Raw genomic sequence first — 11643 nt, 5'->3', positions numbered from 1 at the left:
TAGAGAGGTGGGGGTCGGTCTCTTCTCCCAGGTAACAAGTGACAGGACAAGAGGAAATGGCCTCAAGTTGCGCCAGGGGAGGTTTAGACTGGATATTAGGAAATTTTTCTTCACCGAGAGGGTTATCAAGCATTGGAACAGGCTGCCCAGGGAAGTGGTTGAGTCGCCATCCCTGGAGGTATTTAAAGGACGTTTGGATGAGGTACTTATAGACATGGTGTAGTGGTGGTTTTTGGCAGTGTTAGGTTTATGGTTGGACTCGATGATCTTAAAGGTCTTTTCCAACCTATATGATTCTGTGATTCTGTGATTCTGTGATTAAATACTTCTTTGGCAAAACTGGTTTTCCTCCAATTGTCCATATCCCGTTGTCATCTTGTTCTGCTTCCCACTTTCCCACGGTTTCTTTTCCTGTGCTGTAGAGTCCTTTTCATACATGGCTTTGGGGTCTCTTAAATGTGGCCATTCGTTCTGATTGTCCATTGAGATTGCAACCATACGCTCCTTCAGAGGTTGCTGGGCTGCAGCTCTCGCAGCTGCATCAGCTAAAGCATTTCCATCGCTAATTTCTGTAGTATCTTTGCTATGGGCTGGGCAATGTATCACAGCAATTTCTCTGGGTAGTTGGACCGATTCCAGCAAACTGCGTATTTCCTCTCTATTGGATACCCTTTTTCCTGATGATGTGAAAAATCCTTGTTCTTTCCATGACATTCCCGCTGCACGGCGTTCCCCGAAGGCATACCGAGAGCCTGTGTAAGTATTGACTCGTTTTCCCTTTCCTAGATGAGCTGTGCGTGTCAACGCTACCAGTTCTGCTCCTTGTGCGCTCAGCCTTGCTGGGAGTGGTTCAGCTTCCATCACTTGTCCTTGGCTGACCACCTCGTACCCAGTCCGTCGTTGTCCGTGCAAGTAGTAGGATGAGCCGTCTACAAATAGAGCTAAATCTGGATTCTGCAGAGGAACATCAGTTAAATCTGTTCCTGGTTTGCTAGAAGTAAGCATTACTCGTTTGCACTGATCATGTTCCTCCCCTTCATCAGGCGATGGGAACAACATCGCAGGATTCAGGGTATTGCATCTTCGCAGAGTGACGTTATCTGCCATTAGTAGAATTAGTTCATACCTATGTGCCCGTTGCAGTAACAATGCTTGGGTCGCGTATTGCTTCAATAGTATTTCTACTTCGTGTGGTACATAAACGGTCACTGGATGTCCTAAGACAAGTGGGCGACTCTTCTCCAATACAGCCGCTGCTGCCGCTACCGATTTATTACAAGCTGGTGCCCCTGTCGCCACTGGATCAAGCTGACTTGAGTCATAGGCGTCTGGCCTGCGATGCGGACCCAGCTTCTGCGTTACTACTCCACTGGCTATCCCTTTTTGCCCGTGGACATGCAAATTAAAGGGGTTTGTGCACTCTGGGAGTCCAAGAGCGGGAGCTGATGCCAAAGCTCCTTTTATCATTTTAAAAGCTTGCTCCCTTTCTGGACCCCACGCACTAGGTTCTATCTCCTCAGTTCTTGTTGCTTCTGTCAGTGATCTTGTTAATTCTCCCGACTCAGGAATCCACGGTCGACAAAATCCCACAGCTCCAAGGAACCCTCGCAACTGTTTCTTTGTGACTGCACGTGGAAGCTTTATTATAGCTTCTATTCCTTCTGGGTCTATTACCCACTGCCCTTCCCTTAGGATAAACCCTAAAGATTTCACTTCCTTCTGACACAGCTGAAGTGTGGACGGGGATGCACGATGACCCTTCTCCGCTAAGGCAGTGCATAGATGTATAGTGTCTTTTATACAGGCATCCTCATCTTTACTTGCTGTTAGCAAATCGTCTACATATTGTACAAGGGCTGATTTGCCGGGCAATTTAATTTTAGGTCTCTCAAATCATTTCTCAGTATTTGTGACAAATTGTATGAGACCCTGCAAGCCCTTGTGGGAGAGGCGTCCAGGTCAATTATTGTCCTTTCCATGTAAAGGCAAACAGAAGTTGGCTGTCCTCATCTACAGGGATGCTAAAGAAGGCAGCCCTTAGATCAATCACAGTAAAATATCTTGCCCAATGCGGTATTTGTAGAAGTATGGTAGAGGGATCGGGCACTACTGGATGAGAAGTCACTACGTGCTGATTAACTACCCGTAGATCTTGCACAAAACGGTACGCCGGGTCCCCATCTTCATCGAATCTATCCTTTCTTACAGGGAGTATAGGAGTGTTACACGGTGACACACACGCCTTCAAAATTCCTTGGGCTAAATACCCATCTATTTGCTTTTGAATGCTCTTCTCAGCTTCTTGGGGACTCGGGTACTGTTTGACAGCCGGAGGGGGGTGCCCTCCCTTTGTTTTTATGTCTACGGGTTGAGCTGAAACTGGTAATCCCACATCCCTGCTACTTTTACTCCACAACTTGGTTGGTACAGATTTCAAGACTTCCGGTATTTTTAGCTCCTTATTTGGGCTTCCAGTGATTACACTCATTCCCACGATTATTAAATCTATTCCTTCGGGCGACAAGTGTAATTCTCCATCTCAAGCCTGCAAGAGATCTCTCCCTAACAGGCACACTGAGGACTCCTCTGCAAGAGTATACAAATACTCTTGTTTCCTATGGTTACTAATATGCTTTGCTCAAATTCTGCTTTCTCTGTCCTGTGACTCCATGTATGGAAATTCTACCTGTGGTCCGAGACCTTCTCAGGGTAAAATTCAAAAGGGATAACGTGGCTCCTGCTTCTACCAAGAATTCAACTTCACGGCCGTCAACTTCACCTATAATTTGGCCCTGCTGATCCAACTGGGTTACCCACACATTAAAAATTCCCAGACATCCTGCTTCCCATCAAGATCCGCAGGGTCTCTTCCCTCCAGTCATTGTGATTGTGACTCTTCCCGGGCCAGTTCTTCCCAGTCATAATTTCCTTCTTTTGCCCTCTCCCGCGGCCGGAGTGGGCATTCCCGCTGCATATGCCCTAGATTCCCACAATAATAACACTCCCTTCCAACATTCCTTCCCAATCCCCTTTCTTTTCTCCCAAATCTTAGCTCAGACCTAGTATCCAGTCTCCTTCCCCCGCTTGCCGACCCCTGTCTCTCACTTGCAAATGCCTTGCTAAAGCCGAGGCCAATAAAATTGCCCCCTGCTCTTTTGTTGTTTTTATTTTTTCCCTTTCTTTAAGCTGATCAGCTTTTTGCCTTTCCTCACGCCCATCCTACACAAACACAGCAATACTCAAAATCCTTTGCAAATTCTCCCCCTGCCACCCGGGCATGCGTTCCTTAAAGTAATTCTGTATATCGGGTGCCGCCTGATCCACAAAGATGCTAATCGCGAGCGCGTCATTACAATTCTGCAGCGCCATTCCTCCGTATTTTAGCAAAGCTTGTCAGAGACATCCCCCAAAATCACCAGGATGCTCCTCAGGCCTCTGCCTGCATTCTTGTACGTTAGTCCAGTTCACTCCTAGTTCCCCACAGGCTCTAATGGCTTCTACCAAATTTGCAGCCCTGTCTGACAAACGGCTCAGTCCGCTGCATGATTACAGTCCCAGTTTGGATCATTTGCTGGCCAGGGGTTCAGTAGTATTTCTACTACTAAACTAAATTTGTACCCTCGGGCGCTTCCTCTCCCTCTGGCTCGACCCGAGGTTTCCCGAAGCAGAGTCTCCGATACGACGTACGCCAGACAAATTTATTGGTACAGCGGTGAAACCAGCTCGAGCCGAGTGTCTCCGGAGAGGGACCCAGAACAACGAAATCCCTGGGTAATTAGACCCTTACAGTCTAAATTCCCCTCCCCTCAGCAGACAGTCCGGACCAATAGTAGTATCAGGGTCTGGGGTCTTCCCGTTCTTCATTGGGCCCTTTCCTTGTCTCTAGGTGGGCCGATTCTTCTCTTCTCTCTCAGATTGCAGCTTCTGCTGAGGTTGAAGCCTCCTTATCTTTCTGGTTTGCACCGGTTTCAGGGGCCTTCCTTCATGTAGCCAAGTCAAAGTTCAGTGCACGGTCGGCGGATCCAGGTGCCAGTTCTTGGGGCCTAAGGCTTCAGCGAGCCTTGATGCTAATGCTAAAGTGACGACTACAACAAACCGCACTGCACCGCACTGCGCCGCGACATGGAGTGTGGTGGGGTGGAGTGGCGTAGTGTGGGGTGGTGTAGCGTTGTGTGGAGTGGCATGGGGGCTGAGGCGTGGGGCTGGGAGCTGCTGCCGTCTCAGCCAGCTCCTGGGGGTCCTGCAGAAATGGTGGAAGAAGTCGAAGCGTCGGACGAGGACGGCGAGAGCCCGGCCGGAGGAGCAGAGTGGTGAGTGGCCCTGGCACCCAGCGCCCTGCAAAAGGCCAACACCCGACCGGAGCCTGACCCGGGGCTGTGCTGGGGGCTGCTGGGCGCTCACTGCGTCTCCTCCCTCAGCAGGTTCTTCGCCAGCAGATGGAGGAGTGGAGAAGGCCAGGCAGACCCTGGAGATGTGGTGAGTGCTGGGGGAGACCCCCAGGTTCTGCCCCAGATCCTCACCCTGTACCCTGACCCTGCCCACGCTGGGCAGCCCTGCCCGCCGGCCGAGGACGGGGTACTGCCCGTGGGTCCCGCTGGAGGGGCCGGGGTGCAGCGGGGTCTCTTCCCTCTTCTCCTCTGCAGGGCGAGCACAGAGGTGTCGAGCAGGGAGCGCCTGTCCCCGCGGGCCCCGCTGGCCTCCATGGACTCCCTGGGCTCCCTGGCCTCGTCTTCCGTGAGCTCCCTTTACCCCTTCCCGGAGCCCTGGCCCGGTGCGATGGCGGAGCTGGCAGCACTCAACCGCTCGGGACCCCCCCAGTCCCCCAAGGCTGAGAAGGGGCCGGCGGGGGACCCGGAGCCAGCCCTTGGCCACGACACCCCACTGGAGCTGCCAGCGGGGACAGAGCAGGAACGGGTCTCTGGGGACCGCGGGGACAGGGTGCAGAGCCCCGTGGACATGGAGCCGACCCCCGGCAGTCCCCCAGCCATGGCCACGGTCAAGGGGGAGCTCGTCCTCGAGCTCATCCGCGTCCTCCGGGCCACCCAGGCGGTGCACGAGCAGCAATGTGAGCTGCTGCGGGCGGCGCTGGCCCAGTGGCGGGGGGCGGCGGGGGCCTGCAGTGGGACCCTCCCTGGGGAACTCTCCCTCCCCCCCACCAGGATGGAGGCACAGGGGCAGCTGGGGACCAGAGTGTGTCCCCAGTGCCTTGGCGTGGAGCTGCCGGGGGCGGATGTGGCCATGGAGAAGGACAAGGACACGGGAGCAGACCAAAGCAGCTCCATGGAGATGGAGAGCAGCAGCCCCACTGCGACAGGCAGCAGCCGCCCTATGGAATCGGGCAGGAGCAGCCCTGACGACCTGGGCAGGAGAAGCCCAAAGCAAGTGAAGAGGAGCAGCCCCATGGAGCCAGAAAGCAGCAGCTCCATGGGGCCAGGCAGGAGCAGCCCCACTGCTCTGGGCAGGAGCACCCCGGCAGAGCCCAGCCCACGGCCACGGGTGCCCACGGGCAGGGCTGGTGGCCGGGCGTCCCCAGGGCCGTGCAGGGCAGGACGGTGCCTGTGTGAGGGCTGGGCCCGGCTCTGGCACTGCCTGAAGACCTGGTGGAGACGCCGCTGCCGGCCCCGCCACGTTCACTTCTGCAAGCCCCCGTGGTGGCAGCGCTGGTCCCACAAGTCCAACGGGGTCCCCTACCACTGAGCAGCTGGGGGTCGCGGGGCTGGGAACCCCCCTGGGGCACCCCTCCATCTGAAATGTTAAAAATTAAATGTTTTCTCTGTCTTTGGTGCTGGGCTTCAGCCACCCATCGCACGGCTGGGGGTGTAACCCACTCACTGCCCGATCCCCTGCGGGAAGGGCTGGCACAGGGTACCGCTGGCACCCAGAAAACTGGGGGGTGGCTGTATCTGGTCCCCCCGTGGGTGTGCTGGCGTCTGGGGACCTGGGTGGGCTGGAGACATGGGCCAGCAGGAACCTCGTGAAGGTCAAGAAGTGCCAAGTCCTGCCCCTGGGGAGGAACAAGCCCAGGCACCAGCACAGGCTGGGGCCAGCGGCTGGAAAGCAGCTTGGCAGAGGAGGTCCTGGTGGGCACCAAGCTGACCACGAGCCAAGGTGGCCAAGGGTGTCCGGGGCTGCATGAGGAGGAGCGTGGCCAGCAGGTGGAGGGAGGGGATCCTCAGCTGGGAGGGCTGGGGCTGTTCAGCCTGGGGAAGAGAGGGCTCAGGGGCATCTCATCCATGTACATCCATACCCACATGGAGGGTGCAAGAGGATGGGGGTGGAGGTGGTGGGCACCATTCAGGCCCTTGCTGGGTTTCGTGGGTGGTTTTGGGGTGGCGTGAGACCCCCAAAGGGGTAATTCTCATTGCAACTGGGCAGCAGTGGTAACTTGGGACGGAGGAATGACCTGGCATGGCGGGCAAGGAGGCCCCACGGCAAGAAGGGGTTCAACTGCCTGGAAGCAGGGGTGCCAGGGACAGAAGGACTCCTTGCAAGGGAGTGACGTTTCCCGGGGTGCTGACATAAGGAGCAGCCTCAGCATTGCCTTGCAGCCACCCGGGCACGGGAGCGCTCAGGGGCCCGAGCTCAGGGGCCACCTCTGGGCAGCAGAGCTGGGCGGGGGCGCGCCCAGGGCCGGGCTGAGGAGCCTCTTGCCCGAACCCAACCTCCCCTTCTCGGGGCCTTCTCGTTTTCTGCCTTCACACCCTCGTGACATCCTCGTCGTCCTCACGAGCTGCCCGCCCCGTCTCCCACACACCACAGACTCTCGGGTTTCCCCACAGTCCCAGCCACAGCTCTCTCTTCAGCCAGGCCGGGCTCCGCCCCGCCGCCTCCTCCTTCGGCACGCGGCGACGGCCTGCTGCTGCGCCTCCAAGGCCTCCTTCCCCAACAACGCCCGCCCTTCCCGCACCGCTCTGCCCCTCGGGCCCGCTCCCGGGGCCGCCAGCGCCCGCCGCCCCCGCCCGCCGCTCGCCCAACATGGCGCCCAGCGGCCGGGGCGAGAGACGGCGGCCCCGCCCCGAGCGCCCGGGGCGGCCCTTGGGAGCGGGGGCGTGGCCGCGGCCGCCCCGGCCCCGCCCAGGTCTCCTCAGCCGCTGCCGCCCGCGCGCGCGGCTCCCGGCGGGTCTCTCCGCTCGCCGCAGGGCTCCGCGCTGAGGAAAGCCCCGAGCGCCGCCATCAGCCGCTGCGCTGCGCTGCGGCCCGGGCCGGCCCGGGGCTGAGGGCCCGGGCGGGGGAAGCGGGCGGGAGCGGCGCCGCGGGGCGGAGCGGGCCGGAGCGGCCCCGGCGCCTGGCCGGAACGGCCCGGCGGGGGGGCCGGAGCGGAGCCGGCCCGCGGAGCCCGGCGGCGGCACCCCCGCTGCCGCGGGCGGGAGCGCCCCGGCAGAGCCCGGCCCCCGGCGGCGAGTGCCCGCGGGCAGGGCGCGCGGCCGGGCGGCCCCGGGGCCGCGCAGGGCAGGACGGTGCCCGCGGGAGGGCTGCGCCCGGCTGTGGTGCGCGGGGGGCTGCGGCGTGGGGCCGGGCGCTGCTCCCGCCTCCCCCGGCTCCTGGGCGTCCCGCAGAGGTGCTGGGAGAAGTCGGAGCGTGGGCTGAGCGCTGAGCCGGGGCTGTGCCGGGGGCTGCCGGCCGCTCCGTCCGGCTCCTCCGTCGGCAGCTTCTCCCCGGGCAGATGGAGGAGTGGAGAAGGCCAGGCGGAGCCTGGAGATGTGGTGAGTGTGGGGGAGACCCCCAGGTCCTGCCCCAGACCCTCACCCCCTGCCCTGACCCTGCCCGCGGGCCGAGGACGGGGTGCTGCCCGTGGGTCCCGCTGGAGGGGCCGGGGTGCAGCGGGGTCTCTTCCCTCTTCTCCTCTGCAGGGCGAGCACGGAGGTGTCGAGCAGGGAGCGCCTGTCCCCGCGGGCCCCGCTGGCCTCCATGGACTCCTTGGGCTCCCTGGGCTCATCTTCCGTGAGCTCCCTTTACTCCTTCCTGGAGCCCTGGCCCGGTGCGATGGCGGAGCTGCCAGCACTCACCCGCTCGGGACCCCCCCAGTCCCCCAAGGCTGAGAAGGGGCTGGTGGGGGACCCGGGGCTGGCCCTTGGCCACGACACCCCACTGGACCTCTACCCGGGGATCTCTCCCTCCCCCCCACCAGGATGGAGGCGCAGGGGCAGCTGGGGGCCAGAGTGTGTCCCCAGTGCCGTGGCGTGGAGCTGCCGGGGGAGGATGTGGACCTGGAGAAGGACAAGGACACGGGAGCAGACAAAAGCAGCTCCCTGGGGATGGAAAGGAGCAGCCCCACTGTGACAGGCAGCAGCCATCCCATGGAATCGGGCAGGAGCAGATCTGTGGAGCTGGGCAGGAAAAGCCCGAAGGAAGTGAAGAGGAGCAGCCCCATGGAGCCAGAAAGAAGAAGCTCCATGGGGCGAGGGAAGCCCCTGTGGTGGCAGCGCTGGTCCCACCAGACCAGCGGGTTCCCCTATCAGTGAGCGGCTGGGGGGCACGGGGCCGGGACCCCCCCTGGGGCACCCCTACATCTGAAATGTTAAAAATTAAATGTTTTTTCTATCCCAGGTGTCGTGGTTCATCCATCCATCCTGTGGCTGGGGGTGCGACCCCCTCACTGCCCAATCCTCTGCAAGGATCAGCTGGCACAGGGCACCGCTGGCACCCAGAAAACTGGTGGGGGGGTGGGGGTGTCTGGTCCCCCAGTGGGTGTGCTGGCATCTGGGGACCTCTGTGGGCTGGAGAAATGGCCCAGCAGGAACCTCATGAAGGTGAAGCAGTGCCAAGTCCTGCCCCTGGGGAGGAACAAGCCCAGGCACCAGCACAGAGCTGAGGGCTCAGGGGGATCTCATCCGTGGGATCTCATCCACACCTGCGGGGAGGGTGCCAAGGGGACGGAGCCAGGCTCTTCCCAGTGGTGCCCAGTGCCAGGACCAGAGCCCATGGGCACACGCTGGAACACAGGAGGGTCCCTCTGCACAGCAGGAAACACTTTTCACTGGGAGGGTGGCCCAGCCCTGGCCCAGGTTGCCCAGGTGGAGTCTCCATCCTTGGAGGTACTCAAAACCCCCTGGACACGGTCCTGGGCCACCAGCTCTGGAGCTTGGACCCGATGGAGCCCAGAGGTGCCTCCAGCCTCAGCAGTCTGGTCCTGTCTCTGCCCCAACACCGAGCGGGTGCCTCCCTCCCCGGGCAGAGGCAGCTCAGGGCCCCGGGGCGGGTCAGAGGCCCCTTCCCACCACCATGGGAGGGAAGGGGCCAGCGCTGTCAGCTGGCCAGCGCTGTCGGGATTCATGGGCGGTTTTGAGGTGACGTGAGACCCCCGAGCTGCACCGGTAACTGGGGGACTGGGACGGCTCGGGGAGCAGGGCCCTGCCAGCCAGCAGTGCCCGCATAGGGGCGTGTATGTGTGTCTCTACATACAGAACCATAGAATCATACAATCGTTTAGGTTGGAAAGGACCTTGAAGATCATCGAGCCCAACCGTTAACCTAGCACTGCCAAGCCCACCACTAAACCTTGTCCCTCAGCACCACATCTACACGGCTTTTAAATACCTCCAGGGATGGGGACTCCACCACTTCCCTGGGCAGCCTGTTCCAGTGCTGGACAACCCTGTTGGTGAAGACATTTCTCCTAATATCCAATCTAAGCGTGCTCTGGGCACAACTTGAGGCCGTTCCCTCTTGTCCTGTCGCCATCATCACTCCTCCACTGGGAAGCCTCCACTTTCCGGACACGCAGAGCCAACTGCCTTCCGCACACCACTCGGTTTTTGACTTTGTGCCTTCAAGGCTGACCTTGCACTGCGGCTCTGGGAGTGCCTAGGGCTCATGCTTTCTTCCGTAACTTGTTTCTCCGTTCTTGGGAGTCTGTTTGTGGGTTTTTAAATGTGTTTCCCTTTGATCTAGTTTCTGTTCCCTGTTCCATGGGGCTTACTTTGTGATCTCCTCCCCCGGGCTTCAGGTTTGGTTCTTCAGCTGGTGCATCTTCCCAGCCCGTTTCACGGCTGTAGTTAGCAATGCCCTGCACTAATTCTGCCCATGTAGGCAGTTGCTTGTGGGCATTTTGAGCGTTATCACCTAGTCCCTCATTGTGTTCCGTGTCTTTCTTGATCTCATCCCCTTTTGCAACTAATTGGGGTTTAAGAATTGCTGGGGCTCCTCTAATCAGTGCTTTTCCCATTGGGAAACCGACTGTAGCAGAGCGTGGGACATCATGGGGTCCTCGTTCACGCACGGCTTGTATGCAAGCGCCTTTTGTGACGGCAGTAGACAGTTTTACTCTGTCTGGGGTTCTTCCAGGAAAATTGCTGCTCCGGTTTCCAGTGGACAGTTCCCCAGACAGAGTAAAAGGGCTGATCTTACTTCTGATTTTAATGAAGGAACTCCTGACTCGTATATGCAAGAAATGGGTAATGAATATTAGGACCAGGATTAGGGGGGCCCTGCCTCCGGCCAGGTGCAGGAAAGGGACAACCGGGTTTACTGGGCTGTGTGGATTCCATGGCCTGGCACATCAGACCCACAGGAGGATAAGGCTCTAGTAGACACCGGTGCACAGCGTACCCTAATGCCATCAAGCTATAGAGGGGCAGAACCCAGCTGTATTTGCGGAGTGACAGGGGATCCCAACAGCTGACTGCATGGCAGGCCGAAGTGAGCCTAAAGAAATGAATGGCAAAAATACATTTTGGGAAGTTGATGGAAGTACGGTGCCCCCCGAATGGCATCGCTGGCTTCACTCCATGGCAGATGACCCTCCAACTACTCATCCACCAGTTGCTCGTAAATTTATCTATGGGAGAACCATAAATTCAATCTGAGTGGCACTCCTGGACAGTACGTACCTTACTCTACTACACGCAGGAAGATACAAGAGTGGATCCCACCTACAACAGCTAGCAAATAAGAACAAAACACGTGACTTGCCTCAGCTTTGGCTTTCAGTGTAAATTCTATTTTCACTCGTTTTGTTCAAAGTAAAAGCCGCCTCTAACAACAACAACAAAAACATAGAAAACCGCTCACCACCCGCCGACCGACGCCCAGCCAGTCCCCGAGCAGCGATCGCTACCCCCCGGCCAACTCCCCCAGTTTCTATACTGGGCATGACATCATATGGTATGGAATAGCCCTTTGGCCAGTTTGGATCAACTGTCCTGGCTGTGCCACCTCCCATTTCTTGGGCACCTGGCACAGCCTGGGGAGCTGAAAAAAAAGTCCTTGACCAGTGTAAACACTGCTTAGCGACAGCCAAAACATCAGCGTGTTATCAACATTATTCTCATACTAAATCCAACGCACAGCACTATACCAGCTACTAGGGAGAAAATTAACTCTATCCCAGCCAGAACCAGGACAGTGCCCACCCCTTATTCTATACCATCTTCGTCATGCCCAGGTTCTACCCTTTCTAATACAATCAATACCCCCACTTTTCCTGTCTCTTTATATATATATATACACACACACACACACACACACACACACACATATATATATGTACACACGGTTATCATTCCCTTGGTCTATGGGCCATCCTTCTGCAATGTTTATTAAGTTCATTTAGTCCGTGACTTTGGGCTCCATCTGGCATAACGGTCCTTCAGGGCAGGAGAGGTGGTGTGTGGTGCTGGCTTGTTGCACGCTGAGGCCAGTTCT

General features: G+C 58.2%; 1 pseudogene; it reads left to right on the top strand.

The window, feature by feature from the left end:
• The first annotated feature begins 10625 nt into the window (after nucleotides 1-10625).
• Nucleotides 10626-11002, top strand: LOC142403296 (NADH dehydrogenase [ubiquinone] 1 alpha subcomplex subunit 12 pseudogene; annotated as a pseudogene).
• The last annotated feature ends 641 nt before the right edge of the window (nucleotides 11003-11643 follow it).

The sequence above is a fragment of the Mycteria americana genome, unplaced genomic scaffold (assembly GCF_035582795.1).
Source record: "Mycteria americana isolate JAX WOST 10 ecotype Jacksonville Zoo and Gardens unplaced genomic scaffold, USCA_MyAme_1.0 Scaffold_168, whole genome shotgun sequence".
Taxonomy (NCBI): Eukaryota; Metazoa; Chordata; class Aves; order Ciconiiformes; family Ciconiidae; genus Mycteria; species Mycteria americana.
Note: the sequence above shows the minus strand (reverse complement) of the source record. Positions and strands in the feature narration are given on the sequence as shown.